Genomic DNA, 14146 nt, shown 5'->3' with positions numbered 1-14146 from the left:
GACAGTACAATAAGCTTAAGGAGTTGGATACTGCGAACTATTTATCTGATTAATTCACACTTTTCTGTTTTGTTATGTATGAATGACCACAGAAAATCTTTGCCATTATTTTATTTCTTACTATTGTCATCGTATTATTTTTCTTCTGGATTCAAAATAAACCCATATGAGTTACTTGATTTCTTTACTTCAGGAATATTTGTGTGTACCAAGAAGATTTAAGGGTAACTCAAGACTTAAGGGAAAGATATTTAAAATTAGGTGAATTATTATCAAATATCACGAGCTAATATCACAATAAAAAGGATTCTATTCATTATAAAATAATGTCCATCTTCTGACCAAGTTGCTAGACAAGTTACTTAAACAATTATCATAAAACAAAATGAGTCAGAAAATGATATGTAAGTGCTATATTATGGGGAGGAAAAACACATTAGACTATGTAGAGAACTTAATTTAGGCTTACGAAAAACTAAACTTTAGGGGCGCCTGGGTGGCTCAGTCGTTAAGCCTCTGCTTTTGGTGCAGATCATGATCCCAGGGTCCTAAGATCAGCCCCCCACATCAGGCTCCCTGTTCAGTGGGAAGCCTGCTTCTCCTTCTCCCGCTCACGCATGTGTGCACTCTCTTTCTCTGTCAAATAAATAAAATCTTTTAAAAGAAAGAAAGAAAGAAAGAAAGAAAGAAAGAAAGAAAGAAAGAAAGAGAGAGAGAGAGAGAGAGAGAGAGGGAGGGAGGGAGGGAGGGAGGGAGGGAGGAAGGAAGGAAGAAAAACTAAACTTTCATATTAAAGGAAAATGTGTATTTATTTAGAATGAGCGAATATTGTTATTTGAGAATATATGCACATCTTAAAAATGTATACTTGGAATCAGTGATAAAAATACATTTTACCTAGGGGGGCCTGGGTGGCTCAGGACGTCCAGCTCTTGATTTCTGCTCAGGTCATGATCTCAGGGTCAGGGTCGTGGGATCCAGCTGTTCATGGTACTCCAAGCTCAGTGCAGAGTCTGCTTGAGATTCTTTCAGCTCCCTCTCTCTCTCTCTCCCGCTCTGCCCCCCCTCTTCTTCCGCACATGGCCTAGAGCTCTCTCTCTCTCTCTGTGTAAAATAAATAAAATCTTTAATATATATAGATATATATCACACTAGGTAAAAAATATATATCTATATATATTTTATATAACTTTGAATATATATTTTACCTAGTGTGATGGTTAATTTTATGTGTCACTTTCATTGGGCCATGGGATGTCCAGATATTAAACATTATTCTGGGTGTACCTATAAGGGTGTTTCTGGATGATATGAACATTTAAGCCAAGAGATGGTATAAAGAATATTGCCCTCCCTCATGTGGGTGGACTTCATTCAATCCACTGAAGGCCTAAATAAATAAAAGGCTGAGCAAGAGCATATTTACTCTCTCTACCTGGTGCCCTTCAAACTAGACCTCAGTCTTATTCTGCCTTCAGACTCAGACTCCAACTGAAACTTACACATAGGCTCTCTTCGTTCTTAGGCCACCAGACTTGGCCTGGAGCTATACCATCAGCTCCCCCGGCATACCATCTTGCCGACTGTAGATTCTGAGACTTCTTAGCCTTCATAAGAACATGAGCCAATCCCTTATAATAAATTTAAATGGTGGATAGATAGAGCGAACTGTTTATCTCCTACTGGTTCTGTTTCTCGGAAGAACCCAGACTAAGACATCTAGGAATGCTATTTTTTCCCTCATTACTTTTTAAGCAATTCTTTAAAAGAAATTTTAGAGAAATTTCTCCCTGATTAGCACGTAGTTCAAGAAAAAATTGCCAATGTTGTCTCAGTTCCTGAAGTCATTTAACAAAAGTAAAAACTAAAGTGCAACTGGGAAAGAAAGAATGACAATACGTGGAAATGCAGTTTAATGTGGACCTGGGGTTCTGCTGACCTACGGTCCAGTCCTTACTACTTTGTTATTAACTTTCCTGAGTTTCAATTACTGCAACTGTAAATTTTTTTTAATTTTTTTAAAATATTTTATTCATTTGTTTAACAGAGAGAGAGAGACAGCCAACAAGAGAGGGAACACAAGTAGGGGAAGTGGGAGAGGAAGAAGCAGGCTCCCAGCGGAACATGGAGCCGGATGTGACGCTCATCCCAGAGCTTCGGGATCATGCCCTGAGCCAAAGGCAAACGCTTAATGACTAAGCCACCCAGGCGCCCCTGTAAATTTTTTTAAAAAAAGATTTTATTCATTTATTGGACAGAGAGAGACAGAGCGAGAGAGAGAACACCAGCAGGGGGAGTGTGAGAGGGAGAAGCAGGCTTCCCCCTGAGCAGGGAGCCTGATGCAGGGCTCAATCCCAGGACCCTGGGATCATGACCTGAGCCGAAGGCAGACGCTTAACAACTGAGCTACCCAGGCGCCCATGCATCCGTAAATTAATGATGCTGGACCAAGTGGATGCTCTTCAGGCTTCTCTTAGCAACACAACTCTTTCTCGAAATGAAAATTCATGTGGAAAGCAATATATTTTACATGCCCGTAAACAAATAAAGCAGAGAGAGTGTCCATCCAATAATCAAGCACCATGGGAGGCAAATTGAAAAGTGCTGAACCAGCTGGTGCCACCCAATCCTACCACTGGGGAATCCTCAAACTGATGATGTTTTATTAATCATAAAAGCAACATTTATTGACATCTGGGCTGCATACTTTATATACTTTATTTATTCATCTAACACTAGATGGAAAATGAGGTCTAGTTCATTAATTTGCCCAATGGTCACACAGCTAGTAAATGATAGAGTCAGAATTCAAACCCAGGACAGTTTCACCCCAGAGCCCATATTGGTTCTCACAGGTGTTACCATTTGTTAAATATTTACTAGGTACTAGGCACTGTGCTTGATTAATACTCATAATTATCATATAAGTTGAATATTGTTACTCTCATTTTGCAGCTACGAAAACTAAGTCTTGGATACGTTATGTCTCCTTTTTCTTTGACATCCGTAAACTATTCCTCAGCAATTTTGAGTGTTGCAAGCCCACCTACATTCTATCATTGTTAATAATAAACATTTACTGTTCCCAGAGGTTGGATATGCATTATGAAAATTTGGTCATGTGTGTGTATGTGTGGTGTGTGTGTGTGTGTGTGTATGTATTTCAAAGCTAGGAACTGTGGTGCCATGTAGGGCTATAAAATTTTAAAAAACACCCAGCTCTTCTCTTTCAGGAACACTAAGTCTCATTCCTTTGTAACAGTATTTATAGACTACTCAAGAGTTTAAAGATAACCATTATTATTACCCTGAGTCTGTAAATAAATTAACTCCACTAAGAATATAAAATGATCACCCAATGAATGGAAATATTTAATATGAATTAGCATTTTTAAAATTAGTAGGTATTTGAGATTTATTCCATATTTTCTATAAATATATGGAAGTAATATACAATAATCCCCATCTTCAACATTCTAAACATTGAATATTAACATTCTAAGCCCACAATTAACAGCCTGAGTAAAGAACATTTAAGCCTCCAAGAATAAACAAACATGTCAGACAATCAGAGAAATTATTTTTAGAATTCATAAATCAAAGAACACTTTGTTTTATATTTTTCCTAACTTAGAGCCTCTTCGGTTTCTTATAAGTAGAACATAAAGAGAAAGTGATTTTAAAGAGATATTGAGCCTCATATATTAAAAATAAAGTGCTGGATTTCATCCAGAAGCAAACTGGTAATTATGTTAAAATGTAGATGCTGAAATCTCTCCCTGAGCTGCCTCTTGAAGTTGACCAGGTCATGCTAGCAACTGCCAAAAATCCAAAATTGGCACTTCTGAAGTCAGTGTATAGGGGTTGGCCAGCTGGAAAATTGCCTGAGGAGTTCCAATAATTTGAAAATCATCAACATAAATTTTCTCCCTAAAAAGAATGCTTCTTCTGGGGAAACTGAACCTCTATTCCAGAGGGCTGTTGACACACAGGTACTTTACAGACAGCACATCCAGGAATTGGCCTGAATTTATGCTTACAGGTCCAAAATTGACACCCACTTGGAAAGAATGGAAATGAGTATAGTCTCATTTTTTAGGAAAAAAGAAGTCCTGGTTAAAAAAAAAAAAAAATCCATATTCCTGTTTGACATGGAGCTTAATTTTGGCTAAGAGTTCCCTATCTGTGGTAGAATCTTTCAGCAATGGTTCTCAAAAATAGCTTTTGGTAGAAAAGCACAGTGATTTCTGGTCTAATTGAGAGTGGAGTTGGGGCGTTCACTAGTTTTGCCTAACAAAGTTGCCATTAGCTCTGCCAAAAAGACTTTACCGAAAGTAACTTCGTGTTACCTGATTGAAATGCACTGTACGGTATATGAAACACTAAGCCAATAACATCTTTACAAAGCCTTTTGAGGGTAGCCAAGATTCTTATCATTCAATTTGTGGAATGCTTTATCTCTAAAATCAAGTTATGTAAGCTGCATATGGAACAGCATTTCAGGGCACTCTTTGATCAGCATTTTCCCTCCTATCAGAGGAGGGGGGAAGTTGTTTTGTATTACAAAAACAAGCTTCTTTTGGTGGGGAAGTTGTTTGTTTTTATTTGCTCTGTGATCTTTTCAACCCCAATAATTCATATTCATGAAATGGATGATAAACATCAAAAATTTCTAAAACTCTTCCATGGAAGACACAGCCAGCCAAAGTGATGACAATCAGCTGAGGAGATAAAAATCTGAGAATTATTACTTGTATTCACTCACAAACTACATTTTAAAGGAATGCTAGCAAATAGTTTTTCTTTAATGTTAGATACTCACTGACTTAACCAGCAGTGCCATTTTTTCCTATGAAAGAAACAGTGAAGAATGCCAACATACCCATTTAATAAATTATAGCACCAGTGCATTAAAATCTTTTATAAACCTAGAGAAAGATAAAATAATGCCTTATGATAATATAGTATTTTCACATAAATCATGAAAAATGCTCATATTGCTGCCGTGAGTGCCTAGGAAGAGGTTATTAGTCCAAATTTATAGATGAGGAAAAGGTATAGTTGTTTGGTTGTTAGAATGGAGGGTGAGTTACATGGATGAGGTCAGTGAGAATGATAACACAATAGTGTTGGAAAGGAAGAGAACAGGGAGGCGGCTGAAGCAATCAGACTGGGGGAAAGTGGCCAGAAGTAGAAGCCACAGCACTTACATCTGTGGCTAATTTTAAGTGCTCTATTTATGATGAAATTCTACTTTTTTAAAAATGCCTAGTTCATTTAACAAGCTGAGAGGTTGAGCTCTCATTCTGCCTGATGTCCAAACATATAACTTGAATTGATCATGAAAATCCTTTATACATAGATTTAGAGTAATTTAAGCTGTTGAAAATATTTTACTTTTGACTTTATGGCATAAAATGAATTTAAAGATGAACCAAAAAATAAGTAAGCAAATGCACTCATTCAGCAAACATGTCTTGAGTGTTCTTTGCATAACATGCCCCTCTCATCATACAGAGTCATGCCAAGTGTTGCTCTTCAAATATACCATGCCTGTCTAGCTAATATCATCAGCCCTGCTCCCCTTGCAATCTCTAGCTCATTAGCCTGTTTAATGTCATTCATAGCACTTATAACTGTCTGAAATTATCTTATCTACTTGTTTGTATGTTTATTTTTTGTCCCCTGCCTGGCATCCCCCTCCAACCAGAAGCTCTTCGAAAGTAGCAAGTGTCTCCATTTTCAGCAATGCACGATCCCCAGTGCCTTGAACAGTGTCTGGTGCCATAGGTACTCAATTTACATTTAAGGAAAAAATAAAGACCTACCAAAGTTTACATAATATTTTATACAAAGAAGTAATTTTGCATATATCATTGCAACTGATTCTCAGAAAAATATTATAAAGTGGCTACAGTTAACATACATGTTTAAGAAATATCCTCCCGGGGCGCCTGGGTAGCGCAGTCGTTAAGCGTCTGCCTTTGGCTCAGGGCGTGATCCCGGCGATCTGGGATTGAGTCCCACATCAGGCTCCTCCCCTGGGAGCCTGCTTCTTCCTCTCCCACTCCCCCGGCTTGTGTTCCCTCTCTCGCTGGCTGTCTGTCACACAAATAAATAAAATCTTAAAAAAAAAAAGAAAAGAAAGAAACATCCTCCCATGCTTTTTCCAGCTCGTAGTTCATACGATATAAAATCAGTGTTCACAGACTGTAATTGCTGAAAGATTCCCATGCTCTCAAGATGTGTCAGTACCATACACTCACCAGATTGAGTTCCATGTGCCTTGTTCATTCTAAATTCCAGATGTATGAGCAAGCACCAAGCTCACATAAACTTTCAGTGAAGTTTTGTTTCCTATACAGGATAAAGCACTGACAACTACTAGAAAATCCACCCACTTAGCTCCTCCAATTAGCCCAGCTGTGTGCAAATGCTAAGGCACGTTTCCACACATTAGGCTAAAAACAATTAGATCTACCAGGGAAAGACCTATCTTTATCTTTAAAAAGCATTGATATACCTTAGTTAATTTTATTGTTAATTTTTCTTTCAGACAGTGATGCGCATTATATACATAGAATCTGCTTTTTTGTTTCTAATTATAACATTGTTGCTAGATTGCTTTATACATGTTCTTCCAGTGTACACAGCTAGATGTCATTTCCTAGCTCCACAAACAGTTAAGTGAGATGATGTATCTGATATCTGGCCCGAGGAAGATGCATGTTTATGGATAAAGACATGAGGAAGCAACACTAATGGATTGAGCTCAGACGACTTCAGTGGAGGTGGAGCCTGGATCTCTGAATGATCACAAAGAGGCACATCCAGCAAGGTTCACCCACTGGACTGTGACTTAAATGAGATATAAAATTTCTGTTATATTAAGCCAGTGAGATCTTAGGGATATTTTGTTACTCAGCTAATGTTATTTTCCATCATATTACTTATGGTAGAAATTCGAAAAAAGTAAAAATATATTGCCTGTTCTCTCATGGGTTGTTATTCTAGGTAATCTTCAGAATCATTCTGTTAGGATTTTAATTATAATTACAATTAATGTATTTGTTAATTAGAATAATTTTCTCATAGCCATAATACTATATAATTGTGGTCCAGAATGAGGTACACATATCCATTTATTCAAATCACATTCTTCATTTAGAAACTGCATATTTCTTGTTACATTGCTTCTGAGGTATTTGGTTTATTGTTTCTTTTTTTATTATTTGCAATTATAATTGGAATACTTTATATTATGTTTTTGCTTATGGTTTTATCAAAGCTGTTTTATATATTTCATGACCAGTCACACTACTGGATTCTTCTGTTCTTTCCAGTAGTATTTTTTCCTTTTGATTCTCTTGGGTTTTCCAATTATGCAATCATATCATCTACAAATAATGATAATTTTGTCCCTTCTTTTCCAATGTATATAATCATTATTTCACTCCTTTTCTAATTTAATTGTCTATAGCATGTCCAGAAAAATATTAAATAATAATGGGGAAAGTAGGCACATGTGCCTTATTCCTAACTCTAGTGGGGATGCTTGAAGTGTTTCATTGCTAAGAAGGGTGGTAGCAACTGGCTTAAGAAATATGTACAATTTTACTTGCAGAAGTATCACTCTCTTCCTGTTTTATAATGTATTTTTTCTTCTTTGACCTGCACTCAGTTGTACTACGAGATTTCATATCTTTAAACAGTTTCGCATTCCTGAAATATACCCCACTTGGTCATGGCATATTATTCTTTTAGTGTAGTGTGGATTTTATTTTCTAGATTTTATTTACTGTTTTACATTAATATTCATAAGTGAGATGATTTATCATTTTCTCTTTTGTGGTGTCTTTGTCAGATTTTGAAGTTAATGTCATATTAGTTTGGGTTTATTTTTTAAAAATTAGAATGCTTTCTTTATTTTCTATGCCTGAAACAATTTAAATTGATTGGGAATTACCTGTTCTTTGAAGGTTTGAAAACATTCATCCATGAAATTCTTTGATATTTTTGCAGGCAAGGCCCTAATTTAACAACATAATGAATTCCTTCCATGATCATTGTTTTATTTAGTATATTCTTGTCTTTTTAGTTGATTTTTGGTTATTTTCAATTCTTTAGAAATTTAGCAATGTGTTCCTGAATTTTTAAGTTGGCTACATATTGTATAATATTGGTTTGAAAAGTGGAAATTCAATATTTTTTCAAAAAGCTTTTGTAAAGGAGGTATTTCCAAAAGTATGTTTCAAAGATGTTAATAGAATAATATAAAAAGAGGATCCACGGTCAATATAACTGACAAATTCTTTAAAACAAATTTTAAAGATTTCTTCTCTGTAGGACTTCTCAGAGTCCTTAATATTCTTATGAGCATTTTCTCTTAAAAGGAGGGATGGGGCATAATGTATATAACATTGTCCATACTTGACTGTGTAACCTTCTCCCTGCTTTGCTTTCAAGAAGCATCTCATGAGACCTTGTGTTCTCTGGTAGACACTTTGGGAAAGAAGTCTACAGATGCAAATAATAATTTTCTTATTGCAGAAATATTTTCAGGATTGGTGAGACTAGAATGCTCTGGAATACCATCCCTTCTAGAAAACTCATAATAATTCAATAAAAATATATAAACTTCAATGGCTCAGAAAGACTCTAGGTTTTATTTGACTGAAACATTTTTCATGGTCATACATTTGCTTGCATATCACTCTGAGAAATTCTGGAGACCTTAAATATTATGTAAAAGATGAAACAACAACTATTTGAATATTTAAAAACATTCAAATAAACTTAGCTTAAGTAACAAGGGACTTTGCACAATTTTTACTTTAACCAAAATATTACTTATTTAAGCAGGGGGTATTTGATATATCATAGATATTGACCATAAAATTAAGGTTGTATCCACAATATTATGCTGTTTCCAACTTACAGATGAAGAAATGTTTTATTCTATCTAACCAAAGCCTCTGTGCAACTCTTCAGAGACTTGATCTTTAGGAACAAACCTGTAATGACATCTGGAAAAGTTCCAAAAAGCTGAAGAAAGAAGAGTAAGTGCTAATGTGTGGCTGACTACACCTGGTCAATTATAGATGTTACATTCAAACAGAACATGCTCAGAAGCTGATAACTTCCTCCTTTTCTGAGACCTATCAAGGAAAACAGAATTGGAGAACTATGCTCAAGCAGCCCAGAAACAGAATGGATGGTTAAAGCCATCCTGCATCTGGAAATTTTCACATTATTCTTGGAAAAGTATTACACCCTCAGGCCTAATTAGCAACAAACAAAAAATCTTGAACTCTATTGCTTATAATTGCTTGAGGAAATTCAGAGAGCGAAAACGAGAGTATGGTTGCTAAAGGTAGTTGGCCTCACATATAATGGCTCCTTTTATCGTTTTATTAAGAGAAAAGTCTAAATCAAGATACTAAGCTTCTCCTGGAAATCTACAGAAGCATGAGTTTGACAATGGTGTGTTAGAGCTGGCTTGCATAGTTCGCAAGAGCCAACTGTACACTTCTCTTCCTAACTCTGTGTTCAGTAACCCCATATTGTGGTGGGAGCATTTACATCATGGGAATTGGCAAACATTAAAATCAGAACTTTTTTTTCCCAGAGAGTTGGTTACTAAACATTTACCAGCATACTACTGGTAGTTATCCAAAACATATTAACAATGTCAATATCAGTAACTATGAATTATGCTGTTTATGATAAATGTGAATTATACAATAAACCATGAATTCACTCATTCTAAGAGTTCACAAAATTTACATGTGCACACCTTACATTTTATTAGTTTAACATACTACAAATTCTACCACAATTGATCTATATCTTAGTTATAATAGATAACATTATAGACCTGTTTCATTATTATTTGTAAGACTTTGAAACACATCCTAATATTTAACGTAATTAGCTAGTTGTCTTTGGTGCGAAGATCAAATTTAGCAAACCTTAGGGCTTATGAGAGCGGTTTGGCACTTTTTTTATTTATTCTTTTTCTATATGGTAATGAAGTTGTACATCTCAATTTTTTCCCTGAAGTTTCTCAATGATCTAGTTCACAGACCTTAGACTTCAGAGTTTAGCACATTCCGTATATGTATTTGATCTAAATGTTTGACTAGATATTTACAGGAGCTATAGTTGATGTTTTTGTCAAGAAAATTAAAGTTTACAGAATTAAATATTACAGTTATTCAAGATATTCACATCTCTGTACACTGATTTTAAGTATAAATTTTAAAAAGGGGAAAATTTGTTCTCTTCGTGCTGTAATGATCTTTCCTTCCTGTGAAAACTTTTGTGTGAAATGGTAATCTTAGTTACTTTGGAACACGTTAGAAAACTTTGATAATCTGATATACCTGTAAGTATCAAAAAGTGTCAAGGAAGATATTGTTATTTTCTGAAATAGCACCTGTTGAAATAATTTATACACCTCTTTCTACACGCACAACTTATTTTTATTTATTTTTTTTTCAAATGCTTTTTGATATTTTAATGTTTTTTTATTATATTATGTTAGTCACCATACAGTACATCCCTGATTTCTGATGCAAAGTTCAATGATTCATTAGTTGTGTATAACACCCAGTGCACCATGCAATACGTGCCCTCCTTACTACCCATCACCAGTCTATCCCATTCCCCCACCCCCACCCCGAAACCCTCAGTTTGTTTCCCAGAGTCCATAGTCTCTCATGCTTCATTCCCCCTTCTGATTACCCTTCCTTTCTTTATCCCTTTCTTCCCCTACCGATCTTCCTAGTTCTTATGTTCCATAGATGAGAGAAATCATATGATAATTGTCTTTCTCTGCTTGACTTATTTCACGTAGCAGTATCTTCTCCAGTGCCGTCCATGTTGCAGCAAATGTTGAGAATTCGTTCTTTCTGATAGCTGAGTGATATTCCATTGTATATATGGACCACAGCTTCTTAATCCAGTCATCTGTTGAAGGGCATCTCGGTTCCTTCCACGATTTAGCTATTGTGGACAATGCTGCTATGAACATTGGGGTGCACATGGCCCTTCTCTTCACTATGTCTGTATCTTTGGGGTAAATACCCAGTATTGCAATGTCTGGGTCATAGGGTAGCTCAATTTTTAACTTTTTAAGGGACCTCGACACTATTTTCCAGAGTGGCTGCACCAACCTGCATTCCCACCAACAATGTAGGAGGGATCCCCTTTCTCTACATCCTCTCCAGCAATTGCTGTTTCCTGCCTTGTTAATTTTTGCCATTCTAACTGGCATAAGGTGGTATCTTAGTGTGGTTTTGATTTGAATTTCCCTGATGGCTAATGATTTTGAACATTTTTTCATGTGTCTGTTGGCCATTTGTATGTCATCATCGGAAAAGTGTCTGTTCATATCTTCTGCCCATTTTATGATTTGTTTATTTGTTTCTCGCATATTGAGTTTGAGAAGTTCTTTGTAGATCTTGGATACCAGTCCTTTATCTGTAGTGTCATTTGCAAATATATTCTCTCATTCCGTGGGCTGCCTCTTAGTTTTTTTGACTGTTTCCTTGGCTGTGCAGAAGCTTTTTATCTTGATGAAGTCCCATAAGTTCATTTTATCTTTTGTTTCTCTTGCCTTTGGGGATGTGTCATGAAAAAGGTTGCTTTGGGCGATGTCGTAGAGGTTGTTGCCTATGTTCTCCTCTAGGATTTTGATGGATTCCTGTCTCACATCGAGGTCTTTCATCCATTTGGAGTTTATCTTTGTGTATGGTGTGAGATAGTGGTCAAGTTTCATTCTTTTGCATGTAGCTGTCCAATTTTCCCAGCACCATTTATTGAAGAGACCGTCTTTTTTCCACTGGATGTTTTTTTCTGCTTTATCAAAGATTAGTTGCCCAAAGAGAGGAGGGTCCATTTCTGGGTTCTCTATTTTGTTCCATTGGTCTATGTGTCTGTTTTTGTGCCAGTACCATGCTGTCTTTGTGATCACAGTTTTGTAGTACAGCTCGAAATCCGGCATTGTGATGCCCCCAGCTTTGTTTTTCCTTGTCAACAATTCCTTGGCAATTCGGGGACTTTTCTGGTTCCACACAAATTTAAGGGCTGTTTGTTCCAGTTCTTTGAAAAACGTCATCAGTATTTTGCTCGGGATAGCATTGAAAGTGTACGGGGCGCCTGGGTGGCACAGCGGTTAAGTGTCTGCCTTCGGCTCAGGGCGTGATCCCGGCGTTATGGGATCGAGCCCCACATCAGGCTCCTCTGCTATGAGCCTGCTTCTTCCTCTCCCACTCCCCCTGCTTGTGTTCCCTCTCTCACTGGCTGTCTCTATCTCTGTCAAATAAATAAATAAAATCTTTAAAAAAAAAAAAAGAAAGTGTAGATTGCTCTGGGTAGCATGGACATTTTAACTATGTTAGTTCTTCCGATCCATGAGCATGGGATATTTTTCCATCTTTTTGTGTCAACTGTTTCTTTTTGCAGATGACATGATACTCTATATGGAAAACCCAAAAGAATCCACTCCCAAACTATTAGAAGTTATAGAGCAATTCAGTAATGTGGCAGGATACAAAATCAATGCTCAGAAATCAGTTGCATTTCTATACACGAATAATGAGACTGAAGAAAGAGAAATAAGGGAATCCATCCCATTTACAATAGCACCAAAAACCATACGTTACCTTGGAATTAACTTAACCAGAGATGTAAAGGATCTATATTCTAGAAACTATAAATCACTCTTGAAAGACATTGAGGAACACACAACTTATTTTTAAAACTCATAAAATCTAAATAATGTAAACTCTCGATAGAGGAACATAAATACTTCAAATATACTAACAGTGAGCATTAGTATAACTAATAACTTTTTTAAAAAGAGATTTGATTTATTTATTTGACAGAGAGAGAGACAGTGAGAGAGGGAACACAAGCAGGGGGCGTGGGAGAAGGAAGACGGCTTCCCGCTGAGCAGGGAGCCCGATGTGGGGCTCGATCCCAGGACCCCAGGATCCTGACCTGAGCTGAAGACAGACGCTTAAGGACTGAGCCACCCAGGCGCCCAGTATAACTAATAACTTTTGTTCTCGTACTTGACCTTCTCCTTCCCAGTAGCCAGAGAAAAAGGTGGGGAGAGGGGATGAAAGTTGTGTGTGTCTTACGTCTGGAAAAGTTAAATTTAAAGACAGTATTAAAAATAAAGTTAAAGAGAGTATTTCTTCTTGCTTAATTCATTTAATAAATCATTCAATAAATACTGATTAACTACCTACTACATGTTAGGCACTACACTGAAGCTGAGCATACAGAAGTTAAGCAGCCATGGAAGGTGGGTATAAAAATCACCTCAGTGGAGAGACACCTGGGTGGCTCAATCAGATAAGCGTCTGCCTTTGGCTCAGGACCTGATCTCAGGGTCCTGGGATTCAGCCCCACATGGGGATCCCTGCTCAGCAGGGAGTCTGCTTCTCCCTCCACTCCCTGCTTGTGCTCTCTCTCTCTCCTTCAAATAAATAAATAAAATCTTTTTAAAAAATCACATAAGTGGAAATAAGTATGATGTGTGCCTTGCTATAATGGATATAGAACACTGTGGGGCACCAAATGGGTGAGTAGTAAATTTAATCTAGGGGGGTGATCATAAAATTTTCACAGAGACTTTTCCCAGAAAGATTTTAAAATTAAATGTATCTTTGTATGACAGGTATTTCAAGTAGAGAGTGTCACAAGCAAAGGAACAAAAACCTATAACAGCAGGGCACATTCAGGGAACTTCCAGTACTTTTAGTTCTGTTGGAGTATAGAGTTTGGGGAGATGGAGAGAGATTGAAGGTCACGGCACACAGAGAGTAACGGATAATAGGAGAAGAGAATTGGGGATATTGACAGTGTCTACTCTGAGAGAAAATAAGCCTAAACCATAGGCGGTAAAGAAGGGAGGCTAATAGGGTGAAAGAAGAGATTTCTAGACACAGAGTTCTCAATGAGTGAGTTAGGACACAGAGACAGTGGTGAGAATGTGATTGTATGACTAGACTTTTAAGAGGTACAGAAATTCAAAATTCTTCCAGACTCAGAGAATTGCCATGGAGGGCGGATGACCATGATAAAATAGGAGTGAAGGTAACTGGAAATGAGGAACTCAAGGAATTGAGAAGTC

The sequence above is a fragment of the Ursus arctos genome, unplaced genomic scaffold (assembly GCF_023065955.2).
Source record: "Ursus arctos isolate Adak ecotype North America unplaced genomic scaffold, UrsArc2.0 scaffold_6, whole genome shotgun sequence".
In the NCBI taxonomy this organism is placed as follows: Eukaryota; Metazoa; Chordata; class Mammalia; order Carnivora; family Ursidae; genus Ursus; species Ursus arctos.
Note: the sequence above shows the minus strand (reverse complement) of the source record.